This window comes from Mycteria americana, chromosome 2 (assembly GCF_035582795.1).
Source record: "Mycteria americana isolate JAX WOST 10 ecotype Jacksonville Zoo and Gardens chromosome 2, USCA_MyAme_1.0, whole genome shotgun sequence".
Classification (NCBI taxonomy): Eukaryota; Metazoa; Chordata; class Aves; order Ciconiiformes; family Ciconiidae; genus Mycteria; species Mycteria americana.
In genome coordinates, this window is record NC_134366.1 from 165,695,896 (window position 1) to 165,716,580 (window position 20,685).

A 20,685-nucleotide genomic window follows, 5' to 3' on the forward strand; every position below is an offset into this window, starting at 1 on the left:
CTGGTTCAGAGCATGAAACAGAGCTAAAAATTAGGTTTGCATTAAATCGTTGGTTTTGCTCCACACTTCCTGTGTGACCCTGGAAAGCTGCTGTAGGATGCAGGAGGTGAATGGGTAATGACAGACTCGACTTATGACAATATCAGAGAGACTGACCTCCATCTTCCTGGAGACTGTGCCACAGGGGAACTCAGCTGAGTTCCTTGACCTCTGCAGAGCTTATTGGGCGAGTGATCGTGATCTTGTAAAGGAGCCATGAAGAAAAATCGTCTGTAGCTAAAGAAAAGTGTTCATTTCCCAGATGAGGAGAATGAAATTAGGAATATCTTAGTTGTATTAGGAAATATTACTCACCTTCTGTGTGAATGAAACACAGGATGCTTTCTTGGTGCTAGATCAGTCAGACCATGTTCAAGGCACAAGCTGCCCAGCAATAACATCACTCTCCAGCAAATAACAACTAATACTGCAGAAGAAATACCCATAGATAAATTTGCATACCTACAGCTGTCAGGTGCTGTAAGGTCCTTGAAACACTCAAAAGTGGCTAGTCAGATGACGTACTGTGATACTACTTCCTACAGTATTACTAATGATAACACCAATATTCTCACTTCTAGACTGAGTTCTCAGCGTGTTGGACACTACTCGTATCATTAGTGGCTGCTCAGAAATCTCTTGCTGATCCCAGTTTGCTCATCTGTCTACTTCTTTTCTGACTACTGTATCATAGTCTTTGATCATGACATCAGCAGAAGATTGGAGAGCTAATTCAAGATCATTCTGATTTTTTACTTGGGCCATAATGATTGTACCAACATAAGTATTCTTCAAATTCAAGACATGTCATCATTTTATTATGAATCTGGACAGTATCAACAAATGAAACAAAACCAATAATACCTGTTATAGAGAGGTAATTGTACCTGGAAGTGTGTAAGAGTTTGTGGATAGCCTCTGACATTTCAAAAAGCGATTGTTTTCTGTTCGTGAGAGAACACGTTCTGCTGCACAGTAGAGGGTATTGTGCCCTTCCTGTTCATCGTCCAGAAAATCTATTTAAGTTTAATTCACCCATACCAAAATTCTGGTAAGGTTTGAAGGGAATTATTTTGGGGCATTTTGTCATCGTCCATTTTTCCTCATAAACTTTGTGGAATTTGTTCTAAATAAAAAAGCACCTGCAACAAGTACTGATTCTCAGGGAGTCTGAAAGAAGGATTAACAGTCAGGTAAAAAAAAAAACTCAGCAGAAGTCATCCCGCTGTCTCTTCTGAAATGCTTGTGTGCTTGGCTATTTCCTGCCTAGCGCCTACCTTCACGGTTAGTGTTCTCATTCAGTAGAAAGGAAAAAGCATAGAAGAGAATTCCCTTACGAACAGAGCAGTAACACGTGTTGCCTTCTCTAATTTTTGAGTGTCATTGCCAATAGTGAGAGATTTGTTATAAAACAGCAATAGCTTTTCTGCAAAGTTGAAAAGAAAAAAAAGCGCAGTAAAAAGCACAGGCAGAGTCTTAATATTTTGATTAGATACTTTTCTCTCCATATGAATAATGAATCGAAACGCAAGCAAGAGGTAGGGAAGTTGGCAAGCCCCTTTAGTGACAACAGCAGCAGCTGCCTCACAAAACTGTAGCCAAGTCAGTGGAGCACGACTTTCTCTAATGGACTGTGTTTGTGAAAGGAAAGTTTCTTCAGAGCTGAACAAAAAAGGAAGAAAGGCTTGAAATTAACTTGTGTAAGCTGTAAAAACAGAGGCTGAGCGCCAAGCTTTAAAACATGCGTGCATCAAGGGAAAAACGTAATCTGGGGAATCCTCTCATCTGGGGTGAAATCCTCCTCCTGCTCTCCCACAGACCCTCACCAGTAACTGGGACTGACTAGACCACTTACCTGCTGGTTACAGCCTGAGCTGGTGCAGGAGTACTGGCCACCCAAACCAGTGAGTCCCATCCATGGCAATCGTAGGCAAATATGTAACAGATGCTTTGCATAAAACAGCCTGCAAGTTTTAATGTGTTCTCTCATGCAGCCTACAAGCCACACAACACTACCCATCCCATCAAAGCAAATATAAGACTTGGATTAAAAAAAATTGCCTAGAGCCTTCAAAATGTTAAAGGGCAAAGGAGAGAACTAACAGAGCGCATGACTGCATTTACACAGGTGTGATTCTACTGAAAATAGTCTTTTCCCCATCTTTTCATGTCACTACATGACTTAGTTTCTTTTACCTCCTACTGTCATCTCCCTCTTTCAGACCATAAAAGCATAAGAACAGACCTATTAGTTATGATTCTTACAGCCTGAAACTATTTTCATCTGAGGGTTTTTCCTCAGGCCAACATGGTTTTCCATTTAAGAATACCTTAGAGACATCTCTTCCAGTCTACTCTGGTCTCTCATCTTTGGCAAGGAGTTCCATAAATCTATTACCTGTAACTTGAAGAACTTCCTTTTGTTTATTTTCAACCTGAGTCCTTTTAATTTCATTTGAAATTAAATCAGATTCAGTTTACCCCTCTTCATGTTTGTTGACCCATTCAAAAAGCTCTCCGATACACTTAAGTTCTGCTACTTCCATTTTCTAATGCCAGCTTCCACAGATCAACTTTCAAAAGTTGCTGTTTGACTTCAGAACCTGAAACAACTTGTTTTGCAGTGGAATTTAGTATTTATATCACTTTAGACCCAGACAGTTAAGCTTAGCAAGTTAGCTGAGTCTCAAAGTAGCTAGCTGTGGAAAAGCTGTGCAGCAGAGCATTAGTTGAACACTTTCATTCCTTTTTCCATCCACGTGCACAACAGGGCATAGAAATGCAGCACTCCTGAAGGCACATGCATGCTGGTTTGTATTCATTGCCTGCACTCCTTTTGTTTCAGTCACTGGTTGCATGTCAGAGGATGCACAGGGCTACCTCCACGCTTCTGAGCCTGGAAATCCACTGCATTTTTGAGTCCTCACAGGGAGGTGAAATTAAAACAGCTCTTGGACTATGACCTAGGATGAAGGAAAAACCTGGGAGAGCTGAGCTTGTGCTGAGCTGAGCTTATTAACCCTGCCTTGGGCATAGTTAATGACAGCAGGGCTGGGATGAGAAGCAGGTGGTAACTGCTGCTACAAGTTCACTGTCGTGGTTTAGCCCCAGCTGGCAACTAAGCCCCACGCAGCCGCTCGCTCACTGCCCCTCAGTGGGATGGGGGAGAGAATCTGAAGAGCAAAAGTAAGAAAACTTGAGGGTTGAGATAAATACAGTTTAATAGGTAAAGCAAAAGCCGCGCACGCAAGCAAAGCAAAGCAAGGAATTAATTCACTCCTTCCCATGGGCAGGCAGGTGTTCAGCCATCTCCAGGAAAGCAGGGCTCCATCACGCGTACTGGTTACTTGGGAAGACAAACGCCATCACTCCGAATGTCCCCTCTTCCTTCTTCCTCCCCACCTTTATATACTGAGCATGACGTCATATGGTATGGAATAGCCCTTTGGTCAGTTTGGATCAACTATCCCGGCTGTGCCCCCTCCCAGCTTCTCGTGCACCTGGCAGAGCACAGGAAGCTGAAAAGTCCTTGACCAGTACAGCAACAACTAAAACATCTCTGTATTATCAACACTGTTTTCAGCACAAATCCAAAACATAGCCCCATACCAGCCACTATAAAGAAAATTAACTCTATCTCAGCTGAAACCAGGACATTCACCCACCCAGACCTGGGTGCAAATGCAACAGCAGAAGCTTTCAGCATGGCTGTACTGGCAGGAGACATGTGGTGCTTGAATAACACAGTTCCTTATATCTGTACTGGAGGTGAGGCTGCAAACAGCCTTTCCCAAGTATACTTCTCTCTCCACAGTGTGCTGCCCTTGTCATCTGTCTGCTTAGTCTGAAGCCAGACTTTCTGTATATATTTTGTTCTGGAAGAGGGTCATATTGAGAAAGATTCCTCTTTTTGGTACTGATAAACAGCCAAAATATTTAGTTAATAGGCTGAACTAATGTGAAGTAACATGAAGGAAAAAATACTTGTAGAATTCCTGCACGAAAAGTTTATTTCTGTTGCAGCCAGTGAGGAAAGCAACAGTGCAATGGGACAATCAGTTCTTACAACTTCATAGTTACCTGGTCTGATACATAGCAGCTTGAAGAAAGACCATTTCATCTGATACACAGCAGTTTGAAGAAAGTTCATTTTATGCAAAATATTTGCTCCACAAACACAAGCAAAAAGACGTGTCCAGTTTGGAAAGGAGGGTGAAATTTTCACCCAATATATCCAGATTCCTTAAAGCCATCAAAACATTGCTTAATTTAGCCTGGTGCTATCTTTCACAGTGTGAAACTCTGGAGGGATTGTTAAGGAATCTTAAAAATTAAAAAATGTCAAAAAGAAAGTTAGCAGAACTCAGGCCTTGATCCTGCCTCCTTGGGACTAGCAAAAGCCCAGGTCTGTTCCCCGTGATGAAAGCTGATTAGTTTTTCTACCAACAGCACTGTCTTTCTCATTAGATTTACAGGGAAAGGTGGATTTTTGGGAAACCTCTAAAAAACCCTGTAACATTTCAAGGTTGGAAGTGGGTGACCGCTATAAAAACCTAACCATTAAGATAGTTACACACTGAGAAACATTTATCTATGATGAACTGTAATTATATAACTGATTACTCAGAAGTGAGCTGCAACCAGGGGACATTGCAGGGATAAGACTGCCATCTTACCAGGCACTCTGCTGGCAGCGGTGTGCTCCATGCCAAAGTAAATTAAGAATCAAAAGGGGAAATAAAGACATCCCAAAGTGACATGGCTTCCTCACAGTCACAGAAAACGTTGCTAGCAGCACTGGTCTCCTAATCCTTCCTAATACTTTCTCCACTTTGAATGAATAGACTTTGTATTTGCTTTCAATTCTTGCCCACTGGCTTTATTATTAATTTATTAGGATTTATCTATTATTGATATATATTAATTATTGATAATTATTCATTTATTAATTGTATTTTCTCAGTGAAAAATTACAGTGGATCAACATTCAACTTGAACACATGACAAAGAACATTTGTGAATGGAATAGTAGCCCAAAGAAGTGAATATTAGGAACCAACTATTAAAAAGGTATCTAGCATGGAATCATAAACTGCTTGAATTGTTTATTTGTTACAGAATTCACTCACATAGTAATTCCTTTGATTAAATTTTTACTTTGGTTGGGTCCACATAGCAATCCCAATGCTTTTCATGTAGTAATCCAACACAGCTCAAAGGTCCAATACTGCAATGAGATGCTCATGAACAATTTATTAATTGGTTACTTTGCAAGATTATACACATTCTTTTGAGCAAAAAATATAGCTGTTTCTTAGTTCATTAGTTATAAATTTTTCTCCTGGTTGTGTTCTAGAGGCTCTAAAACACAAGCCATACTGGTAATTGCATTTTTCCTTCTACATTTTCTTTTGCTTCAGTTATATACAGCCTTCAACTTCATTCCTTAAATTCTTGAGTCGTGCCACTATTACCCCTGTACCAGCCCCAGGCACTGACAGAGTGGTTTTGTGTGAATTTAGTGCTCCCTGAGAGGCTTTTCCCTGACAGCCTGGAAAAACAAACTCCTCTTTATACATATGGCTAAGTGCAACATGGAAGCAATGCTACAAGCTCCCTGAATAGTTCAGCAAGACACGATAAGATACACCCTTCATTTTCAATGTCTTTTCCTAAATATCTTTGATGACATTTCCAGGGAGTCCTTTACTTGATATGAGAGTGTTTTGTGCTATGGTCACTAGGACGTGAGTCAACATTACCAGTTATTTCAGTCCTAAATGGCTTTTATTCTCCACCAGTATGGGCTGAATTGGATCCATGGACCTCAGTTTGGTTCTTGAGCTGGTGGTAAATGTTGTAGGTAAAGTAGAGGAGGTGGGATACTCTCGAGGTTTGCTTCTGTAAGAGGTGAATCAATTTAGCCCATTTTGGCAAATTATTTAAGCACTAAACTGTTTTGTATGCTTATGTGTTTAGAAGCTGGCAGAACTGAAGCCCACATCCCAATAACATTCTTATTTATACCCATCTGTAGGCAACCTTTTAAGGAAGATAAAAGGTTCAATTAAAACTTAAGTCATGCGCACAGGTATCCTCTCTCCCCTTACCTCTTCCTCCCCAGTGACTTAATTTATTTGTTAAACTAGAATAAATTGCAAACCACAGAGTGCTGTCTATACAACGAAAAGGAGGTACACAAAGCTAGGAGACTCTTCGAGGCAGCCTCAGGCAACATGTGACGGGGTACCTGAGCAACAGAAAGGACTTGGCCAGATGGGGCTTTGATCTTTGAAGTTGTGACCCCATGACATTCCTATGCCTCTCTGCCACATGCATTTTCTCTTAAATCCTGGCATGTACTCCTTTTTCCTCTCTTACACCTTTCCCTAAAACAAAACCCCACAATTGATTTTGTATAACGGCATCGAGATCAATCAATAGTTCCTGAAATTTAATGCATCACTTTGTTAAGCTTGCAAATGAGTAACGATTATGTGGGGCCAAATGCTGGGCCCAGGGCTGGTTTGCCCCTTTCAGCTATGGGCGGAGAAGGTTTCCCTCGCATGCTAATGCGTTGTGTTGCAACAGGGGTCAATAGCTTCAGGCTTGATCTTGATTAGTATTTAAAGGCATATTGTTGGAAAGTATTAGCTAAGGCATTTTAACCCTACAGACAAGTAAGGAAACTAAAACATGTATCTCCTGGACAGATTCCATTAGAAATGCACTAGCTAATACCTGTAAAAACACACCATTCCTGGTTTCTGTGGTGCTTTAAAATGCATTCCTTAATATAGTCTAATTTGCATTTAATTCTAGAAAAGAATTACCCTATTGCCACTGCCCACCCCAACCAGCCCCCAGCTGCCCAGCAGGTGTATGAGGTAGGCTGAGGTTTCATCACCTCTCCTGCTCTTCAGAAGCCTTGCTCAAAAGGCAGCTTACTGCAAAACACAGTCTCCCCTCTGCAAGATGCTGCAGGGCCAGCAGTGATGATGGGAATCCTGAGGTGGTGGAAGATGTGGGCTGACAGGTAGCTGGGGGAGAGAGGTGCTGGCAAACCTAAAGATGGCACAGAGGCTGAAGCAGAGACTGAATCAGAAACGTAAAAGTAGCAGATCTTAAGCAAGCTTGCCCATGATTTATACTGAATGTGTCTCTCATTGTGAAGCATCCAGCCCCTCTTCATGCGCATGCCATGCTCCTTCCTTGCATGCTCTGTTTAGCAATGAAGTCACTGACCTTTTCGTTGTCCTCATGATACTTCCAAGGATTGAATGTAGGTTGTTTTCATTTCCCCAAATGCTGCTGGCAGTCCTCTTCTCATTATTAACCATTCTGGGTTTATATCAATTTTATAAGTCCACTTCTGAAGGCAAGGAATCAGTGGAAGAGGATAACAGGTATCAAAAGTTGCTATTAGGAGGTTACTGTGAAACAAAATGAACTGAAAACCTAGATTTCTGCACAGGAAAGAGAACCACACAGGAAATGTCCTTCCTAAGGGCAGGTGCAGCCTGATCCATGCTACTGGATAATGGTTTTCTGACACCTAATGATTTATTCTCTAAGATTCACACCATCTTGGAATTCCTCATTGTCTAATGCTTTAACTCCTGGAGACACAAGAACAGCTTCAGAAGTTCCCAGATCCTGCTGGTTTTTTTCTGATTTCTAGCTTGAATTTGTCTATGGGGAGGCATAAAAAGACAGACAATGGATTTCTCAGGTATTTTAAAGGAGACATTAAGGAGAGAAACAAGGATTAAAATATATTATCCCCATGAAGTGAGAAAAAAATGAGGGAATACAGGGTAAAAGTAAAAAAAAGAAGCTCTAAACATGTTCCAGAGCTGTTATGCAAAGGTAAAACAGAAAAGTGTTTCCATTATGTAAGCTAGAGCTAGAAAAAATTGCCAGGGAATGTACATCCCCAGCAAACCCCAAATTTTTGTTTTATCATTGCTTTTTCACCAGGAGGTGGGGCTGTTAAGCACTGAATTTATTTGGTGCTGCGCTGAAAAACTGTAGGTAAAATGAAAAACATCTTTCTCTTCCCTCTGAAACTCATTGTGAAAACGTGAGCAAAAAGCATGAACTTTCTAGATATTTTAAGCATTGATTTCATATTCTGATGCAAAAATGGAAATAACTTTAAAATGATTTTGCAATGGTTTAAATGAACTGCCTCTAGGAGTGAATTAAGTACCAATAGCTAATTAAAACATACATTAATTTGGGAGACTGAAAAGCTCAGGAGGTTTGTAATTATTACTATTCCCAAGTTTCTATTGAGTCTATTTCTGGGATAGCTCTGCAATTCAGTTACAAGGATTAAGTCACAAAAAGAAATCACAGACCCTGCAATGTGGCTAATTGCATAATAAAAAGATAAACACATTTAAGGTTGCTTGATTCTAATTCTGACAAGCTGCCACAAGGGATGAAAGCAGCTTTTCTAAAGTAAAGAGCCTGAGCTGAGGGAAGTGCTTATTTCTAGTGCTTCCATGGCTCCTGCTTTCACCACATCCGAGGGAGATGTTGCAGACCCCTTGGGATGCGAAGGTGCAGCCAAAGGAAGGAAATATGCAGCACAGCAGGGAAATAGATGCAGGCCTGAGCCCTCGCCTTGTGCCCTAGCCATGGAGCCAAGATGCCTCAATGGCAGGTCCACTTGCCTCTCCTCAGTGTCAGAATTGCTACGTAAATGTTGAAGATGCATGTCTCCATTTCATAAGATACGTGTGATGGACATATAATTACTGGGACAGACTTGCAGCTAGGATGATTTAAAGGCATTCTTGTCCTCATCATGCTGTGTTGCCAGCTCTCACCTAATACAGCAGGAAACATGGTTATCGCACTGTGCTGATCTGCTTCTGCACCTGCAGAGAAAGCATTTCTGATAGACATCATCAGAGATTGTCAGTCCTTTCCCTGTCCTCACAAATACCCTGGGTACAGCCCGCCCTCAAACAGAGCTAAAGAAAAGACCTGAAGTCCATGCAATGGATCTGAACAGACATCCGCTTAGCCATTTGAAGAGTCCTTGCCTGGTCGCAGGACTTAGGTGGATCCCCTAACACCTGCCACATCATACGTGGCCCTCACCCATTCACAATCCAAAGTTGCAGTCGGGAGTTAACTAGCTCAGAGAAGACCATCAAGACATCCACATTTACCAGGGAGGGTACAGTCACCAGGCAAGGGAAGTCAAGAATTGTTTCCGGCCACTGGTGCTATTGAGTTCAGGAGTAATGACTGATCATTGCATCCTGCGGCAGTCACAGCTTCTGCCAGCTCATCCAAATGCTTCCTCCCACTCACAACACAGCACTTCCCTCTCCTCCAAGATGACTCATGCTATGTTCACTTCCATCCCCAGCCTGGTGCCTGCCAGGCACTAGGAATAAAGCACAGCCAAAATGTGGCCTTGGGTGTCATGGCGAGTTCTATCTGCAGCATATGGAGGGCAATGAAGTCCCAGTTGTTATTCAGTCTTCTCTGTGGCTTCATCTAGGTACCAAGCAAGATGGAAACTCATGAACAAGAGGGGTTTTGTGATAGTCAGCTGCCTTGTGTTGTGCCCTACCGGAAAACATCAAAGTTTTCAACCCCAAAAGAGTTTGAAGGCCACTTAGCACATACTTGTGATCAATAGTTTCAAAGGTTAATAATAAATTTATTCAAATAAGGGTGGATACCTTGTTCCTGTCCATAAGTAGATAGAGAGCATTAACTAGACAGCGAAAGTTTGATTTTCATATCCATAAAAAAACAGGCATCAGGAGCTGGCCTGCTAAAACTTCCAGAAGGCCCAACAGAGGGATATAACAGACAGATAAAGCAGCTTGCTCTGTTCAGTGATTTTAATGTTTGTCAGTATTAGGAAGGAAGGGACTGTGCAACATTCAAATTTCAACTCCTGTGCTGACAAATCACAAATTTAATTCTTTAGTGGGCAAAAATTTCTTTTGTGGTCTCAGACTTGTCACTCTACTCTAAATACACCGTCTGTATCCAGATGCCATAAATACCCATCTACCATAATGTGCTGGTGGTGTAGAATCATAGAGATGCTTGAAAATATTTCATGCCAATATTTAGGAAGCATCAACACTATGAAATCCTGGTAGTCCTCTGTAAGGTGCCTAGGCATAGAGTGCAGTCTGCATAGGGTAGCAACAGAACAAGGTCAGGACACATTGATGGAAAAGGGGTTACTGGGGTTCCTCTCTTTGTTCTAGTGAATATTTAAATACTATATATAAACTAGATCGATGTGAAAGGAAGAAGTGAGAGGTTAAGAGGTCCTTAACTCGAAGTTCCCTGTAAAGTTATGGTGTCTCGGAGGGATGGGGCATGAATTCAAGTCCTCTCAGGTAGAGGATGTCTTGTGTAAGTGCACTAAACAATTGTTCATTGCTTAATAGAGAAAATACTAAGAAAATACCTGTTTCTACCCTCCCTTTTCTGGTTGGATTTTGAAATGATTTAACTTTCCTGGAGCTTTTTAAATGACAGTAGCTCTTTAGGTGTATATTTTGGCATTATACCTTTGGCTGAAACCTGCAGATGACTTTAAAATGCCAGCATCTCACTGATGCACAAGAATATCCTGGAAGACTTTGACCAGAAAAACGTAGAGTTATCTGTTCAGAGATATTAAATTCCTATAGTAAAACACTCACACTGGACTGGTGGGAGGGCAAAGTCATAAGCTATTGTGAGAAGGAGAGATATTATTGCAGTGTGATATAAATGCTGTAGATGGGAGTTTTACTGTGGATTCAATGAAGCCAGAATTTCATCCTACACCACTGAACTCTTAAATTAGAAATCTTGCATATAGCACATACTCAACTGACCATTGTGAGTTTCTTTGCTCCTGATCTGAAACAGGGCAAAATCATTGACCTACAAATTCCTTGATTCTCACTAGTCACACATATTTTCTTAGAGTTTTTTTATTTTTCTTTCAGCACATGGTCAAAATACAAATACCCAATACATCCAGAACCTATTTTAGTTTCCATAAATCAATTTTTTTTCCTTAACTAGCAGCAACTTTCTAGTCCTGAAACTTTGCTTTACCTCTGGCTGAAATTTCACACTCATTTAATACTAAAATTTGTCAAACCAGAAACATTAAAGCTGAATTATCAAGTAGTTTGAGGCTACAATTTAATCTACTATAAAGCAGAATCATTCTAGTAGGGTATGTCTTGCGGTAGTTTTACTGTCTGTGCTTAATATACTCTTTTGTTTCTTAAAAGTTACTTACAGCTTAAATAATTAACCACAGTTTATTTTTGACGTTACAATATTATTCTTCTTTGCATAGAGACATGGCTGAACTGATTTGATTGTGAGATCCTCTGGGCAAAAATGCTATTTCTTCTGTCTCACACATGACTGAGAAAATTAACAGGTAAAAGCAATAATATAGTGAATCTCATTCAGGCAAAAGAAGGGGTATAAGATAAAAACAAATATTTGCATCCTGATTCTGATTTGAATCCATCATCTTTTATGGTGGAAATAAAAGAAGAAAACACATGAATTGTCATATCTGGAACCTTCATATGCAAATATTCATAAACTTTGTTCAACACAGCATTTGGTCCCACCAGTGAGAGGTTATAATATTGTAATTTCTAGCACCTTTGTTTCACTAATGAAATATGACAGTAGAGGTCCATAAATTCCCAACTCTGATGGTCATGTTGTATTTCCTGCAAGGGTCTTTGAAGCACCGACATTTCCAAACACGGATCATGAATTTGGAGGGGCAAGATTTGATCAGGATGATGTTGTCTTCCTTGTGCCAAAAAGCACAGTTCTCTTTCAAGCAAATTTTGTCCCCAGCTTGAAGTTGACTATAATGTCAGTGCTCATGAAAAAGCAAACAAACAGCCCAACCATGATGAATTATACCGCATGCAGAAAGCGCAAATGGAAAGGTGACAACCTTAGCCAAATGAAAATAAAAGGACAAAAAGGATAGCAGATTTATTTTAAACATTCTGACAGGGTACCAGTAATGAAGAAAAAATGATGGACACTATAAAAGTAGCAGAAAATGTACTTTTGACCAGAAGTCAAAGATCTGTTTGCTTTTCTTGTGCCAGACTGCTCTTGCAGTACTGTATACTTTTATGATGATCATTTATTATTTCAAAAGTTTTGTAAGTGTTCCCAGTATGGGAAACAGCACAATGCAGCAAAAACTGGCACAAGGGCACACTCGGATCCTGATCCCAGTTTCTCAAATTTCAAATGAGCTCAGACTTGAGATTTCATTTGGAGCTCCTCTCTGAAGACAGCACATCCCTGCTCACACTATCAATTTCTTTGTTCTCCCCATAGCGTGGGCTATTTGCAGTGATAGCTTGCTTTAACATCTTAATCTATGCTGCAACACAATTCAGAGGTGCTTCTGTTCCTTTGGGATACATAACAACTACTGAACCCATAATGGTGAAATAAATCCTCAATAAAATGACTATAAATGATCCCTTTAGCTTGAATGATTTCATCGATTATTTTGAAAATCATCTAAGCATGGATAGAGCCTTTTTAATCTCTAACTTTTCAGCTTTTTCATATAACTGGAATTTCTTTTCTTTTGTTTCTTGTGAAACATAGTTGAGAATACCTCTGTAGAGGGAGGTAGGGAAATTTTTGGCTTGTTTAACCATGAAAAGTCCATCTCAGAATCTTTCCTGAGCTGATACATTCATTGAAACAGGGTTTGCTTTGTTATGTGAAGAAATGGAAAATGGCTTTTATTTTTACAGCTGTTGCATGGCTGGTGCATATGTCTGTATTGATATCAGCAGATGTTCTACTCTGGTTCTATCTGTTGGGGATGAACAAATGTTTAGTGGATGATGGGCATGAAGTTCATGTGTTGTAAATCTTACTAGAACATGACCCAAAGAGCATTATAGATGGTGATACAGGGTTGGCTGTATGTATATATTTGCCCTTTACTCCCCCAGGGCTTAATTTAGGAAGATATCTGTTCACTATTTACCCCTTCCAAATGTATTCCAAATACCCCTTCTAGCTGTAGAAATGAAACCATTTTAGTCCACCTAATTCACCCATTCTGTCTCATTCATGCTGATGTAACCCGGGAGCCATGCCATTCACTTCTTCAGAGTTTTATTAGATATACAGAGGTAAAAACAAGAATTTGGCCCTAGATGGGATTAGATACAGACGATGCTTCTTACTGAATTGATAAATCTGCCTTCAGTTTAGTTTTTCTCAGTTAGGTAGACACAAAAATCTTGCCCTACATTCTTTGCAAGTTTTGGTATATTTTTCCATTTACTTGAGAAGCTCTTTTTCTTCTTTATTTTTTTCTGTTTCAGAATGACAGAAGCCTTCCATTCTTTTGAAAGAGCTAGAGACCATTAAACACTGCTGAAATGAAAAATAAAATTCCAACAGAAAAGACTCAAAACCTGGGGGGGTGGAGGAGCCTATTCCCACCTTATGCAATATGGACTTGGTGTCTTATACATAAAGGAGAAAAAAGAGCCTTTGAAAAAGGCAAACATGAGGAGGAGGAAGCGGTAGAAATCAGACTTGCCCAGCCTGTACAGCAAAACAGAACTTTGTGGGTGTTCAACCTTCCCTGTACCAAAAATGCAACCCGCAAAATCAGCCCTGGTCCCTGCTCTCTCCCCAGCCCTATCACTTCAGTTTCATCCGCCCCTGCTCAAGAAGAGCAAACAGAAACACCAACTGTTTCATAATAGTAACACATTTTATTGTGGTAGAAGACAGGAGATACAAAGCAGAGGAGGAGATTAGACTTGGGGAAAAAAATAAAGGACCAGGAAAACTGCTCTTCTGAGTTGACTTTCGGTTGTTCTAGTTTGTAACAGGAGCAACAAAGACATCAGGAGGTGTTTCACAGGTCCCTTTCTGCTAGTGAGGTACCTGATCTACTCAAATTCCTCTCCACCCCACTGCTTATGTAGTTTGGTTTTGTGCAATTTAATTTGTGTACCTTCGTGTAGTCCCCGAACCTGAATCTTTTTATAATAGAGCCCCTTTGCATTTCCTTGGCTCTATAAAGGGGACTTAATATTTTATATTTGCATTGATTTTAAGGACTTCTGCCCCATCAGAGTACTGAAAAAAGAGCTTAATGACTCTGAAAATCTACCTCCATCCACTGCATCTGGTTTACTTTAGTCTCAAGGAGATCTCTGGCATTCGTGTTTTACTGTTCTCCAAAGGATACATAGCTGTACTGTACTCAGTGGAAGAGCTCTGAATTACTAGGAGAGCCTGAAGTTATCTGTCAGTCAAGATGGTTGCTGAGGCACTTTCACACCTACTTAATCTCAGTGTGGTTAGGTTGGGATCCCATTCCTGAATCACATGGAGTCCACATGTGAGCACAAGAGACTGCGTGACCTGGCTTTCAATGATTTAGAAAGGGATAATGTGTGATCCGTGTTCCGTAATTTTAGAACATAAAAAAACTTTTACTCACATATGACAGGCCAGAGAAGAACTTGTGAAGCAGAACTTGTGAACTTTGTCACAAGCACTGTCTGGATGAGGAATTTCTCTATTCCTGCAAAGCAATTGTTTGTGCATGCAGCTTGCAGGTGTCTTCCTGTCAATTAGAGTGCCCAGTTCCTTGGTGAGTTCATCATCTGTATACCCGAGCACTACAAAGAAGACAGTGGAGGAAGTTCTTGTGTTGTCGACCCAGTCAGTTTTCATCTCCACTTGGGGAACAGAGAAGTGAAGGATGTTGGACTGAGAGACAGCATGAGATTGTAGGAGTTCCCTGCTCATTACTGTTTCTCAGACCACAAGACTATGCTATTCTTGTGCTGCACTTTAATAAGCCAGGCTTCTTTTTTTTTCAGCCTTCTTCTTTTGTTTCTGGTTTCTCTTTTTTTCCCACATTCTTATGCTGAATTTTAGTAACCTCTGAAAGAGAGTAAGATGTGCTTTATACCTTCTCAGCAATGTTCCCTTGCTTGTTCCATCCTTAAAATGAATTCTTTAGGTTTGGGGGTTTTTTTTCTTTCCTCAGGGGGATGTCCTGTTCTGTATTTTCCCCAACAAGAAGGAAAGAATGATTTTTCTATTTTTCTATTTTTTTTCTTTAAATAACGTCATCACATATAAGTAATTAAAGCAGGGCAGTAAAATGTATGCTTTTGGCAATAGTGAGATACGGACGGTAGAAGCACTTTACTGGTAATAGAACAGCAGCAAAGTATCCATGGTATGGATGCAGCTGTACTGGAAATGTTCTGTTTGTTACCGGTAAAGGAAAATAATCCACAAGGAAGGCACAAATCTGTTTTTTTTCTGTATAATTGTATTTAGACTTGTTGACCTCCTGATATTACTTGGGAAAACACAGAAGTTGAAAAAAATCCACATAGAGATTGGATTACTGTGAAAACAAGATGAAAATAATTTTACTTAACAAAATAATAATGAAATATAAGTAAATAAAAATCATGCCATGCAGATATGACATAGCAAATGCATGTGCTGCTGTGACCTATAAGAAATGTGTATAAAGGAATGTAAATACAAAATGAAAAGAAAAATTCCTGAGAGGGAAATTACCTATTTTAGTGCTGAAATCTTACCTAATTTACCTAAGTTCAACAACTGAGTTTCAAGAAGTATTTGAATATCTCAGATGGGAAGCTTTACAGTCCCATTCTTCAAGGACAGAAGAACATATTTGGGATGCCAGAACCATCTTTTATTACTTCAATCAATATTATGAAACATTTTAATCTATAAAAATGTAATTGGATATGATAACACTGTTTTCTTGCAATCTAAATAAGCTAAAGATAATGTTTATGTCTACTTGGCAATTAAGTGGTTTCTTCTAACTTTTTGCCCATCTAAAGTCTTGACTCAGCTCTTTCTCATGCATCTGATATTGTCCGATCCTAGAAATTCCTCTTAGTCTAACTAGTTGGCCTGTACTGCCTTATGTGTTACTCATGTATGCTAATCTCATACCCTTACCCATTCTGTTTGCAACGGTTGCGATATACTGTTTCCCATACTATTTACACATAATACTATTATTTCAGCCTAAGAATTAGGATTAAATTATAGATACGCATAGGACCTTCTATTGGCATGGCTCTCTTAGTGAGTAACACATCCCTCAGACCCAGACCAGAATACCTATTTCAGCCAAAACTTTTCATGTAAATCTCAAAATCTTCTAATTTACCCTCTTCAGGGCTAATGTAGCTCACTTAGCCTAGCCAGGACTTAACGGACTACAAAGACTTAACAAGTTTACTAAATTTAACACATTATCTGGGCTTCAGAAATGAACTGAAAATTACTGTGACAGAGTGACAGAGATTCTTCCAAGACAGTAGGTGTTGTGGGATCATGACCATCCTATCTTGCCTGAGTGGCTGATCAGAGGCTGGGTTTGTTAAAGCTGATTGAATGGAAAAGAGTTGATACAGAGAGACTGAGAAAAGGCAAGAAGTAAGCAGTCCTAAATTATACAATTGCAAGGTAAATACTACAGCATGTTATAATTTAGATATTGCATTGCTTCCACCTAAGGCTAAGCCAACCTTATGAATGTCCATCAGCTGAGGTCTGTAAAAGTCAGGATTATGAAGATCTATCTTCCATGCACTAAAAATGGCAATTACTGGTATAGCTTGCCTTGCTAATGGAGATGCTTTGTGCTGTTGGACCAATGTGCAACATTGCTAGCAGAGCCATGTACAAACCAGGAGAACTTTGCTGCTGTAATATACAGTTCTGCTTGGGCCACTAAAGCACTTGGAAGCTGGATAAACTCATAGGCTCCTCCTGCTTTTGGCTGATCTGCTTGTGTCTTTGTTACTTTTCAAAAAGCCTGGAGATTTCCTCTGTTTTAATCTATGAGATAGAAAATGTGGTCTGGTCAAAACTCATTGTTATTCTAACCATTAATGCTGTGTGGCTTGAAGAAGGATTTCATCCCTCTGGTTACATCATCATTTCAAGCCTTTCCCGTTTTTAAAGGGATAGGTCATACAGGAGATAAAATCTTTGAGACTGCAAAGCTGAATATTAACCGTCCTCAGAAGCTATTGCATCATCTGCAGTGAAAGCATTTGATAATTTCCAGTCACTTCACAGTTGTCCACCAGTTGTTGATAGTCCTTTAGACAACCATGAAGGAGATCTACACTTAGTACTGAAGGCACTAATACCTGTCCTGAATAAAAATTACAGGAACTCAGAGCATCTGAATGGGAAAACTGCTGCTACTTATAGTCATAGAGTTCTAGCCGTTATTTATTTACAATGTATTAGTTACCAAGAATCTTTTATTGATTTCAAATTTGCTTTAGTGGGAAGAATCAGAACATGCCTTTTCAACACAGCTCAGAGGAAAGGTTAATAAAGAAGTCTCTTTCCTCACTAAAGCCTAGGAAAGCATTGAGTTTTTCAGGATAACCACCACTGTTCCTTGGTGAATGTTGGTGTTGCTCTAACACATGTAGTTAGAGATATTTGAGTCCAAAAGCCCCTCTGGAAATCACTCTCCAGGGACCTCTGTCCCTACTATCTCCTCTTTCCTTTGGAGGGACTTGGTGCCCTTAGAAGAGCTCGCAATCGCCATTGGCTCTGAGTTCAGGGACAGCAATTTTTTCTGGCCAGTAAAGGAACTGTAGCTCAGGTACAAAGCTCCTCTGAGCCATACCTGTATTCTATGAATCCCAAAGCAGACCAACAAGATCATAGGTCTCACCTAGAACATTAGGCATATTCAGAGAAAGAGCCTAAAAGAGAATCGAGCACCACTTTTTACTGGCATATTGAGATACTGATTTGCACAAGAATGATTTTTGAGTTAAGATAGGATAAATGGCAAAATAATTGTTATATACTTAGTGTATATAACACACTCACTAAATAAATACATAGATAGATAAATAAATAGATTTCAGTAATAAATAGATAGATAGATAGATAGATAGATAGATAGATAGATAAAGTGCAGTAATGATAGATGTTGAACGGGGTAAAATCTACCTTTCCACAGGATCCATAAATACCAGTGAAATCTGTGCACTGATTACATGAAAGCAGTTATTTTTTGTGCCAGCCTTCTGAATAAGGATGCCCGGATGTGAGGAAGGTTTCATGCCTATAACTTACAGAGACTTTTTAAAAATGAAACCTGTCTTTGTCTTTATCTTAATACAATAGGAAAGATATGAAATAGGGCCAATAGTTTCCTCGTGACATGCAATGAAGTCGAAACATTCTGAAGAATAATAAAGAGGAATTAAAAGAGAAGCAGATTTCAGTAGACAAAGACCATGGTTACAGTTAAGATTGGCTACTAATGGATACTCCTAACATTAGAATTCTAATATTTCTCTTAAGTTTTAGGAATGCACAGTTTGTCCCTTCCTGACTGGTGCATCCCAGGGAATAATACAGAAATTAACTGCCCCAGCCAGAAGAGACTCCAGATTTCATGTCATGGGCCCCTTCGGACAAGGCACCTTTGAGGTTTCCTAGATCGGTATTTAACAGAAGTGCTGTCATCCCAGTGAAAAAGTCAACTTCACACATTTTATATATATTTATAGATATTCCTTTCTGTATGAGGTAGAACCAATGAGCATGGATATTTCTGATGCCACAGTTCTCCTTAATCTACGAGAGAAAAGTTAATAAGAACTAGTGGTTAGAAGCTGATGCAAGACAATATAATTTTAGATACAAGCCTTAAGTGTTAGCCCTGAGCAGGGAATGATTAAAAAAAAAAAAGACTCTTTCCATTCTATTAAGTCTCTAGACCCATTCTTTGGAAAATGACAGTTCAGACATGGTGAAAAGTTATTTCTTGTGTTGGCCAGGAGCTCAGTTCAGATCAGTGTTTTGTCCTTAAAATTCCCACCTCTCTGAAATGAGGTTTAGATCCTTTTGTATACACCCAGAGGAAAAGAGAAGGCCAACTCAGGAGACATAGGCTGAATATGGAAGTGGAAATGGAGAGGAGAGTGAAGTGATGTACCCCATGTCAAACCGTGGGTGGCAAAATCAAAAATAAAACCAGGCTTCCTGATTCTCAGTGTGTTTCTATATCTGTTTGGCCACGGAAGTTACTATTACAGTAACTAGGGCTTGTCAGAAAAGTGTTTTTCTTTTTTTAAAACCATTGATTTTTCAGAAATAGCAAACACCTGAAGACTATTTCAAAAACTCTGGCTGAAACCCAAAAGTTCTGATACCATGGGATTTGCAGTTTACAGTCACTGTGCTCTTAGGGATATTTTTTTATTTTTTAATTTTTTTTTCCTGATCAGGGTGCCCACTTTGCCCACTGTGCTTTTGTTCTCCTCTTCTTACTGAGCTACCTCAGTATGTCAGCAGAGTCCCACAGCCGGAGGTACCATATGGAAAATGTGTACAGGTCAGTGAGCCTGGATATAGAAGGAGAATAAAGGAAGAGAAACAAATAAACTATGATATCAGGGAGCGACTTGGCAAGATTTTAATCAAAATTGTGGCTTCCACCCACCAATATTCAGATTTCTTCTGAATAAGTTCATTTTTTAATTGTCATTTTAAAAAAAACAAACCAAAACAAAACACAAAAGGTTTTTTTCCATGCGGAGTAGATATTTAAAAATGTATGAAAGTGACAAAAAAATTCCTTTCTTCAATGTCAACAGAAAAAAATTCAATCAGCTATTCTAATGACAGCCAGCAGTAATAAAGAATCGGATTTTCAGTGTGTTATATCCAAAAGCCCAGATGTTTTACTAAGAGCTGTCTAATTATTTTTGATGGGCATATTTTCATTGCACAAAGACTCATAAAATGATATTTTCATCTTTGAACTTTACTAGGTACCTACTTGCTTTGAAAATATTGTTTCTTTTCCTAGCATTTTTACTAGCCACCACATAGTGAAGATCAGGATTAAGAGAAATAGGTAATTGAAAGAAACTTTCATTAAAATTTTCAGCATAATGTAGTTTAAGAATGGAGGATACTTCTTGTTTTATGTAAATTGTCTGAAATATTTCAAATCAAGGTATCACTCTGAGGAAACTCTTTTAATTGCCAAGTCCGTATATTATTATAGAAAACTATACATTTTTTAGAAAATATAAAAAGCATATATATTATACTATAATTATATAGTACAACACATAGTATAGATGTATGTTATAGAATATATTTCAAAATATTATTAAAGATACATTAATATATAATTCTTATAATGCCTAATGGTTTAGACATTAGTTATATAATAGTTTCATATGTTGATTTATTAAATGCTACTCACATGACACATTAGCAGACCATTAATGAAACATATCTTCATAAATTTCTTTGATGTTACTGTCAAATGGGTAACTTGTAACTTTATTCAATCTGGAAAAATATTGCACTCAAGTTCCCATGTGAAGAAAGTTATTAATGACTAGATTGATTCAAGTTTCTATGACAACATATTGCTGTGCAGGATCAGATGGAATTTTACAATGGTAAGTTGGTTTAAGAATTGAATTCAGCATGAAACAGGACCAAAGTACCATTAGGAACTGGCTTGAACCTGTGTAGGAATTAACAGGCAAGGTGAAA